Below are 10,295 nucleotides of genomic sequence, written 5' to 3'. Positions count from 1 at the left end.
TGAAAAACACCCCAGCAATGTTCCACAGAAATAAACACTGGACTAAAACCCAACTGGACAGAGCCGGTTCATTTATGATTATTTTACACTGGACACATAAGCAGCACTTGCTCATTGTGCTTTCATCACACAACAGAAGCAAAAGTGCAGTGATCATTTGACACTAATATATGTAGGTCATCTTTCATTAAAACCAGCATGAAATCAAAATTGACTCTTTCTATTTTTGTGGAATATTGAAGTCTTTATCATAAAGGACTTATCCATGCACAACATTATTATTTTATTTTTTATTCATGTGCCCTCAATCTCTAACCAAAATAACTTGTCTTCCCTCTTGCAGCTACATCTCTTCTCTGATGATGTATTTACTGGCACGAGGCCGGGGCAACTGTTTCCTTTTGTTTGAAATCTGTTCTATTTGGTATGTAATGGAAGTTGCCAGAGTTGTATCTTTCCTATGCCAGGATATTGAGGTGAACTGCTTCTTGAATAAGAGCAAATGTAGAGTGGGGCGTAATTTTGTCCATGTGGAGTTAATTGGTTGTGGTACGCTATTGGACAATCTCATGTGAGTGACAAGTTGCCCCGCCCTCGTGCCAGTGAAGGAATCGTCAGAGAAGAGATGTAGCTGCAAGAGGGAAGACAAGTTATTTCCATGTTACAGTAGCCTGACTTCACTTTGTAGTTGCCTAAAATGGATAACTGTACAATGTCTTCGTTTTAAAAATATCCTTGACATTGACAGATTGACACATTTTTTATAATTTCACAGTTTCATTGTGTGTAGTGCAATGGTTTTCATGCCATTCACAGACTCTTATTTTGATATTCCTTTTGTTCTGTTGTTTCAGTTTTCTCTATTCCTGTGGTTTAGCTCTGTTTTCTTTAGTTTGTATTGTGTTAGGTTTCCATGTCTTTTGATTTCACCTTCACCTGTGTCTGGTTTAGTTGCTTTCTAATCTCTTGTAATTATAGCCCTGCGTTTTATTCATTAGTTACTTCTTTTACACAAAGTTCTTAGGTTGCATTTACCTTTGTCTTGGATTATTGTTATTTCTTAGACTACCATCTTTATTTATTAATAATATGCTGCTGCTATTAGATCCTCGCCCCAGCTGCACATTTCATGTAGCCTGCAGCAAAATTCTAACTAGGCTAGTTAGGATGTAGTTAAATTAATTTTTGACTATATCCTGATCTCAGTAAGGCCAACAGACACAAGAGCTGCCACTGAGTCAAGTGTTTGTGGAAGAGGTTTGTCTTTGGTTGCTTCATGAAAGTTGTCTCAGCAGATCAGGTGAAGACTGGGAACTTTATTTCAGACACATTTATTTTTTATCACACTTGGTGGACTTTCTTTAACTGTTAAACATACAGATAAATACAGCACTATCTTTTCTCAAAACTAGCTTCACTTTTTTTTCATCATTTTTGCTCAGTGACTTAAACTGTAAAGACAGTCATTTTTTTTTGTGGATGTATGAAGTCACATCCATGCCGTAATACATGCTGGGTGCTATTGTTGAGTTTGGCACTATGCTGGTACCCAGCATGCACTGCGGCATGAGTCTTTTGTTTTGTTGATTGTCACCATTACTGAGTTTGGTAAGCTGAGTTTTGATGTCTACATGTGACAGTTCAAATTTTCACATGCAAAATCATTTTCAAAGCAGCTGCAATGGCTGTACTTAAAATAATCTAACATAAACCGAGGTCCTAGTGCCCTACACTGTGATGGTGTACGTCAAACATTTCAAACTAACTCTTACTAGAGCAAACTAAATTGACAACTTTTACACCCAAAGTTTCTTTTAAAAAGTGATCATGGCAACATTGTTTAAAATCAAGGAAACAGCTTGGTGAGCATAAGCTCTATTATATATTTATTTATTTATTTTACAATCTCTAGTATTTGTACAGGCTGCATTATTTATTTATTTATTTATTTATTTTACAATCTCTAGTATTTGTACAGGCTGCATTATTTATTTGTTGATGGTGGGATTGAATGCATTAGAGCTCCACAAAAATAACATGCAACTTAACTTTACAACTTTAACTGTAACTTACCAACCAGATGGCAACAGCACAAACAGCAAAAAGCCAATGTGTGAAACATTTTCATCATCAGTTCAGTGGTCTGAAATAGTTTCAGTCAAATTTGAAACACCGCAGTAAAGTTGTGTAGAGAACAAGCTGTTAACAATGTGAACTCTCTGCTCACTTCCTCCTGACTGAAGACCATGCCTCATGTGTTCAACAACACTTCCTCTCTAAAACTCACCCAAAGACCTGCCAGTCAAACATTATGCGCAAAATAATTGGCAGCTCAGCCTTCAATTTATTTATTTTTATTTATTAATTTTTTGGACAAAAAAAAACTATTATTCACTACTTACTAAATATTCCTTTTAGCATGTGGTTTTCTAGACAGTGTGTTATTGTCTCATTGAAATGATTCACTTTGTTGGTTTCCTTGTTTGTATGTCACGTTGGAAAAAAAAAATCTGATAAATTAATAAATATAAATGTAGATGTGGATTCACTGAACTCAGATGCTAACTCAGTTGATTTTATGAACATATTATTTTGTGGATGTTGTCCATTAAATCTCTTTCTAGTCTTGACATATGGTTTTTAACCAGTGAAGGTCTGAGTAGTTGCAGTGCAAGTCTTAGTAACAGTTTCTGTTCCTTCTCCAGTGTTTGCTGATGCAGTATCATTGTCAGTGATAGAGGGAGATTATGTTACTCTAAGCACTGATGTTACTGTTATATGATACGGTGGAAAAATCAATAAAAAGAGTAGAAAAGGAGTTGTATGATGGTGCTGATGAGAGATTCAGAGACAGCATGAAGCTGGATCATCAGACTGGATCTCTGACCATCAAGAACACCAGAACCACAGACTCTGGACTTTATGAGACAGTCTGAAAAAAAAAGATAAATGATGCATCTCCACTTCCTTCCACTATAGAGAAGTGAAGCCAAAACATGCCAGTATTGCTACTTTCATCCCGTGAAAATAACGTCATTTGGAGCCAGAGTCTGTGCAGCAGGGATTCATTTGGAGAAAAAAATTAAATAAAATTCTCAATGACCAAATACATGACTGGAAAAATAGTCTGCAGGTGCATTTTGAATTATTTTAACTAATCATCTTGTAATAAATGTAATTTCAGTTCTACTTTCTGAGTATGAATTATCATTCATACAGGCTTCTCTCCTGTATGATTTCATGTGAGTCTCTTCAGACTTTAGAACTGTATATGAATTATGAGCTTCTAGACCGTTTGACCTCCTAACTGAAGTCCCTTTCACAAATTGAGCATAGAAATAAAAACATAAATTTTAAAAATTAATATACAACAGCTCTTTCATAGTCTTATTAAGTACAAACAATAAGTGCAGCCATAATCAAATTAGGCTACTCTCTTACTATTCAAAGTGCAAATAGAGACCAAATTTTTCAAGCATGATACAGAGCTACAGACAACTACTACACAACCTATTATAGCCTACATACTAATAACAGATTAGATATTGTATGTAGCCTAATTTGCACGCATCAGGGAGTCGCTCTCAAAACGCTGGGTATTAAAATCGCTTTTCAATGCATGTGCACATTTTACTTTTGGTGTTGTGCGAACTCTCAGCAGTGTGTGGTGCATTCTACAATACAAGACATTAATTTTGTCAGACGCTCTGCAACGAATCCTCCTTTAATGTTTCTTATGGACCAATGAGGGTCTTTTTTTCTTTTGGCGCTTAAGTAAATTTAAAATAATAAAAAAATAGTCTGGCCAATCCGGGGCCCCTGCACACGTGGGGCCCCTGGGCTGCAGCCTAGGCAAGCCTGTGTATTAATCCGCTCCTGCATGAGCACCAGGTCTGTGGCATCTATACATTCTCACCGCCTTCTTAGGTGTACGCTGGTCCGACACAGGATCATTAGTACCTCTTGTAGATCTGATGTCATTGACCAGAATAACCACATTAACAATTAAAAATGAACGATGATAAAAGAGAACTGTGATTTTCAACAGTCTCTGTCAGTAGCTCTGAACGATAAGAATACGGATATTGGCAAAATATCTGCAAAAACTTCTGCTTGGAATGAGTAAGTATCAACAAAAGTTTCATTTTTAGATAAACTATTTCCTTAATATTATTATAATATTAAGTTATCAGTCTGGTAAAAGCACCAAAAAAACAAACAAACAAAAAAATAAAAAATAAAACATGTGTGACTGACAGAGTTCAGTGATGTTAAGATGTCACATGAGGATGATGATGATGATGAAGCGTTACTGCTGATGCCCGGAGCAGGCAGAGAAGCTGAAAGACATGAGACAAGTAAGAATAAATCAGAATAAAGAGTTTATTGCAATACTAGTCGATTAGTCAGCACGTCTCAATACAAACAGAGGTCAATGCTCATAAAATATACGCTTCCTTTGTCTCAAGAATCCATGGTACAGGTTGCACATGCATTTTTTGTTGTTTATTATAGCCTTGAATACATAAAAAGAAAATAAACTCATAAAAATGAAATGCAAACTTTAGTTGATTAAAAAACAGAAGGCATGGTCTAAAGACATTGGGTGCTTCTCATTTCATATTTCTGCATCCAAGTTTCCTTTTCCTTGCATCTTAGCACCACCCTCTTATACACCTGTGTATCCTCGCTCATGATTCCTCAGGAAGCTTCCTCATTCCTCACTTCCTTACATCCTCAAGGTGTGATTAGAGTTTAAGATGGCTGAGTTTGATCTGTTTCTGGGTCACAGGCTGGAGGACAGAAGAGCGAGGAAATGAGGAAACGTCAGTCTGAGTATTGAAAAGCACCTCATGTGCTCCCAGCAGGCCACACTCCAGCCTTTAAGCTTCTCCTGTCCTGCAGAGGGTGCACATCTCAAGAAAAATAACCTTCAAATATGGCAAATAAATGGCTCCGACACTGACAGTCTTGAACAACTGAACCATTGTCTAAATCAGTGATTCCCAACCACCTCCCTGCAGCACTGATAACTCACCATAGACAGTGAGACTGAAGCTCTTGCTCACGCTGTTTGTCTGTAGTTTATAGAGTCCAGTGTGTTCAGTTCTGGTGTTTGTGATGGTCAGAGATCCAGTTTGATCGTCCAGCTTCAGTCTGTCTCTGAATCTCTCATCAAGAACATCATTAAATACAGTGATGCTGTCGGCCAGTACATTGATTTGAGCTATTAAAGTGTTTTCATTTCCAAACCACCAGTGAATCAGATCATCATCCATCATTTCAGTAAGACCAGTGTTTAGAGCGACTGAATCTCCCTCCAGCACTGACACTGACTTCAGTCCATCTGTCTCAACACCAAACACACCTTGAAAACATAGAGTTTGTCACAGATTAATAACTTTCTTCACATAAAATAACAGGTTTATAAAACAAGTTTTACATCAGTACTTTACTGAAGTACAGTAAAACAACTTAAATGGTGAGCAAATGGTTTACTTTACTTCTTTTTACTGATATTTCTCCAAAAAATTAAATGAAAAGAATTAATGCCTTTTATGGATAGGATCATAACTTACCAAACAGATGCCACAAGCAGAACAAAACAAACATGTAAATCATTGTCAAATAATAGAGCTTGAAATAAGTGAACACTTCTGTGTCAGATGGTAAACCAACAGGAGAGTCTTAAACTGTGATAGTAATGTAGTGTTGCATGTGAAATCTTCCCCACAAGATCTGACCACAGCCCACCCACTGCACTTCATACATCTATCTTCTGCTAAATCTTGCAGTAGTGGCAGACAGTATTATTTATTTTGTGCTTTAACACAAGTTTTACCTTTTAAATCCTATATCACTTTCAATTATTAATTTAATCTTTGTGACTCTTCACATCTTCTCTGAACCCCCGTGCCATTTGTCTCCATGGTTCCTCTTTTTGTCTTTGAATTTATATTCCCTTTGGTTCAGTTCTTGGTACATTATCATCAATGTTGGTTTGTGTTGTGATCCAAATGGTTTTTGTTTTGTTTACTTTCTGTTTAATTATTATTTAAATCCACAGCTCAAATGTCCTTAAAACTGTCCAAACCACATTTCTAAACAGGTCAGACCACCGCAGGTTTTACTTTGACTCACAAACTGAGCAGCTGGAGAGTTTCACACGCATTCAAGAGAAAAAACATTCCTGTTCTGCTCTGCTCAGAGGCTTTTTGTATGCCTTGTGTGTATGATATTTGTACTACAGATAAAGATTTGTTTAAACATGCTCTGCATTTTGTGTCAAACATAAAGGCTTTTAAGCTACTATTTCATTTATTAATAGAATGTAAATTCACATCCAGTGTCATTCAAGTATTTACATGCTGGAGCCCAACTGCGAAGAATTAACTGTAACAGGACAAACTGTTTTAATAAACAGCTAAAATATATAGCTAAAGTGTCTCAGTGGGCAGCCAAGCCCCCTCACAGCTGGTCTCGTGTGTGCCTATCACATAGTGAATGCAGTGTGGGCATGATATCTGGGGCTGGGACTAGCAAGAATGAACGTCCTTGTTCTCACATACAGGGAATTATGTAATGCTATTATTTATTTTTGGAAACTATGATTATCCACATTACTTATAATAGGCCTACATATGATACTCCATGCTAAACACACTAGTGGTGTTGGTGGTGTACAATAATGGTCCATACTGTCACATATTGTTTGTGTTTTTTTTCTCTTCTTTGGACTCTCAGTGTTTATGTTCAAGTTTCCTGTGTTGAGTTCCTGTTTCCTTGGTTGCCTTGGTTTCTGATTACTAGTTTGCTACAGTAGCTATGTTCCTCACCTTTTTCCTAATTCAGTTCTCATTATATCAGATCATTTATGCACTAGAGTTTTCTGTTCTTAACATTACAGTGCCATCTAGTGGTTCATAATATAGGCTACAGCAGCCAATGCCATAGAAAGAGGCTGAATTAGAAGCTGTACAAGTATACTATTGCTAATTTTACCATATCTTTCTATGGCAGAACTAGTTAGATTAGAATACTAGTATATGGTTCTGAATTCATAACGTGCCATTAGATCAACGCAAAAGTGGCTAGAATATGGACAGATGTACTTATACTATTTTCAAGTTTGAAAAAATAAAATAAATAAGTCTAAACAGTTCTATTTATCATTTGAATATTTGGAATCATTTTGAATTTCTCATTTTGTTATATTTATTAAAGATCTAACTTTAATGTGGATAATTCTGATGGTTTTTGTAACATTTTAATAGTAGGTACATTATAAAAGTAGGCCTACCAAAAAACAACAACACGCGGCTCTGTGATTTGTTTTTGTTTTTCCCGCGACTGCATTTTCAAAATAGCCCAGTTGCGATCTCGCGGGAAAACCGCTGCCTTGGCAACAGTGACGTCATCTAGCCACACCCTCTAGATGTCATCCGATTGGACGAAACACACCTGTGAAGGCTAGGAGGGATCCGTATGGCACTACTGGGCATGCGCACATCAGTACAGTGCGACAAAAGTTACACTGTATTGCCAAACTAGAGCTAACCAGCGGCATCGGATATCATTACTCCAAAAAGCGACTAGTTCCATTTGACGGCTGACAAGAAACTGACATAAGACGGAGAAACATGAAGACATCCTGGTTTCTGCTTTTCGTGATGTCTTGTAAGTATATAGCGATGGTGATTCTTCACTAACTGTATAACTTAAAAGTTAGATAGGCTATGTGTTTTCTTCTTTAAGACTCGTCGTAATTTCGAGTCAGGGTCCGAGTCGGTCACGTGACCGCTTACCTATCTTGTAATGTGTTATATTTAAGAATTATCAAAGTGATTTTCCCCATCATACGGATAAAGTTTAAAGCATTTCTTCGTTGCCAAATTGGATCTCATTCATGAAATTTAAGTAGGCTAAATATAAATTCAGAGTAATTTGCACGTAAAACAGACTGAAAACTCTCCTCCGGATTCACAAACGCTTCGTAAACTTCCGATTTGATAGTTAAACGTGTATATTAATGAATTCCAATCATTCGTGATTAGGGCGCTCGTGCACTCTCATTCACAATTAGCATAATCCCATATGAATTACAGCTACGCAAAGGGTACTTAAATATACTTACCTGCAGTGTTGAGATCCTTTACTGTAGGTTCATTTAAAGCATCCATCCCATCCTGTAACATGCAAATAAACCATAATTTAAATCATAAGAAAGGTTAATGCTAGAGGGGAAATATAAATTGAATATATTGTCGAAAGGTTTAACCCGGTGCTCCACCCAGTATTTACAAGTATTTAGGAAGAAGTAAATCCCTGGAGGGTAGGGGGCGCTACAGTAGATGATGCTTCGTGCAAAGCAGGTTTACATAACTTTCAGGCCCAGTCATAGTAACAGAGATATGATGTAACACCCAGCACTAATTAGGTCAAGTCAAATTTATTTGTATAAAATTTATTTATTTTCCACAATAGGGGATGGGGGCGTGACGTCACTGCTCTAGCGCCGCGGTGGCTGATGGGAAAATCGCCATTTTGTGAGGCCACTTGTTGCGACGCGCTGAGGAAGTTGTAATATGAACCTGTTTTAAATAGGATACAGAAATTGAATAAAGTGTAAATCAACATATTAAAGTTATTCAACAAAACATTATTTAGTCAAGAGCAGTGAGGGATTTCTTCTGTCTTTTGTTGTTTGATTAACATTAATGACAGACGGCACAGCTTTATTAGGCTGCTGTCACAAGACCTGTTTCACGGATCCAATACTTATACATATGCGTTTTCTTTCGCAACTTAAGACAAAACTGACAATGCTTATGAGGATACTCGCCAGGACGACCATTTTGACGTTATTTTGTGTGTATTTGGCCACTTAAGCGCAACAAGCTTTGTTTGTTTGTTGCAGCGCGCTTTGGATGTGACTGCAGCGCTGAAAAGCGCCTCTGGAGCGCACAGTACCGAAAGACTTAAAAGGCGTGCAAATAATACATTTCTGTGACGATGCAACAATGACCGATTAGGCAATTGACAATTATGTCAACTGTACTGAAACTCGAGCTAAAGTCTTGTATCGCAGCGTGCAGCAGATGTGAAGAGAAGGTCAAAGAGAGAGGACGCAGTGCAGCTGAATCACTCACGCTGTTTTCAAATGACTGGTTGTGTGAATTTATTTACTCATCTAACCTACACGCTATATTGAATAAATGTTTTGCAGGAATGTCCCTCATTTTAAAGTCGAAAGCTGCCGGAATATATGCGCAATCCCAGACCGAAATTCAGGACCTGATTAAGCATAACTCTACTGTACATAGAATTGTGAAACATGACTTTTCCAAAACTTTCTGGCTTTATTTATTTTTCCAAAAGTTTACAGGCCTGGAAATTGCTGTTTTAAAATTCCATGACTTTTCCAGGTTTTTCATGACCGTATATGAACCCTGAATGTGACGATCGGGTGCGGTTATCTAAATCAAAATCAGGCAAAAATATAGGTGCGGGTGGTTGGCCATCTTTTCCAGGTACCGTTTTCTTGCGTCCGTTAGAAGTTTGTCTCTGTATAGTACATTTCGTTCTTTTAATCGACTTTTCAACATTGTTTTTCATGTGGTTGTTTTAAGTCTCGCCCGATGTGGCCTCACAATATGGCGGCGCCCTCTTGTTTACGTCCCAGAATGCACTGCGCAGTGACGTCGGTTGCCAAGCTCTATACACATTGGCTGCGTCCGAAATCGCATACTACTTGTGTAGGTACTACATTTGAATTCGAACGTACTACTCGGCCGTTAAAAAAGTACGTTCTATATAGTATGAATGAGGGTAGTATGAATGGAATTCGGACGTACTACATCCGCCATGTTGATGTACGTTGATGATGCGTCTTCACAACAGTGCGAAAATTTAAAGAACCCACTTCACTGTGCAAACATCGTTAATGATTTAAATTCTTAACGCTTAACGAACCGCCTATTTAAAGAAAGCAGCGTTAACAAGCTGATGTACTACAATGAGGTTAACAACTCCATCTGATGATTAATGATTAGAGATCTTTTTACACACAATAGTTTAATCTGTTTGTTAAACCCTCAACAAGTCAGCCGTTTACTTGGATGATGTTAAACAAGTACAAGTTAACCACAATGAACATCAACAATGTTTTTCCCTGAGGTACTTTACACTTGAAGACAGCCGCGTCGCTTTTCGTCATTTTCGAATATGACGCCGCCTCTCCGCGGCCTCATGGGATAGTAAAGTGCACATCGTATGCCTACTACAGAATTCGGAAG

The sequence above is a fragment of the Onychostoma macrolepis genome, chromosome 22, assembly GCF_012432095.1.
Source record: "Onychostoma macrolepis isolate SWU-2019 chromosome 22, ASM1243209v1, whole genome shotgun sequence".
Lineage (NCBI taxonomy): Eukaryota > Metazoa > Chordata > Actinopteri > Cypriniformes > Cyprinidae > Onychostoma > Onychostoma macrolepis.
This window is presented reverse-complemented; position numbering follows the sequence as displayed.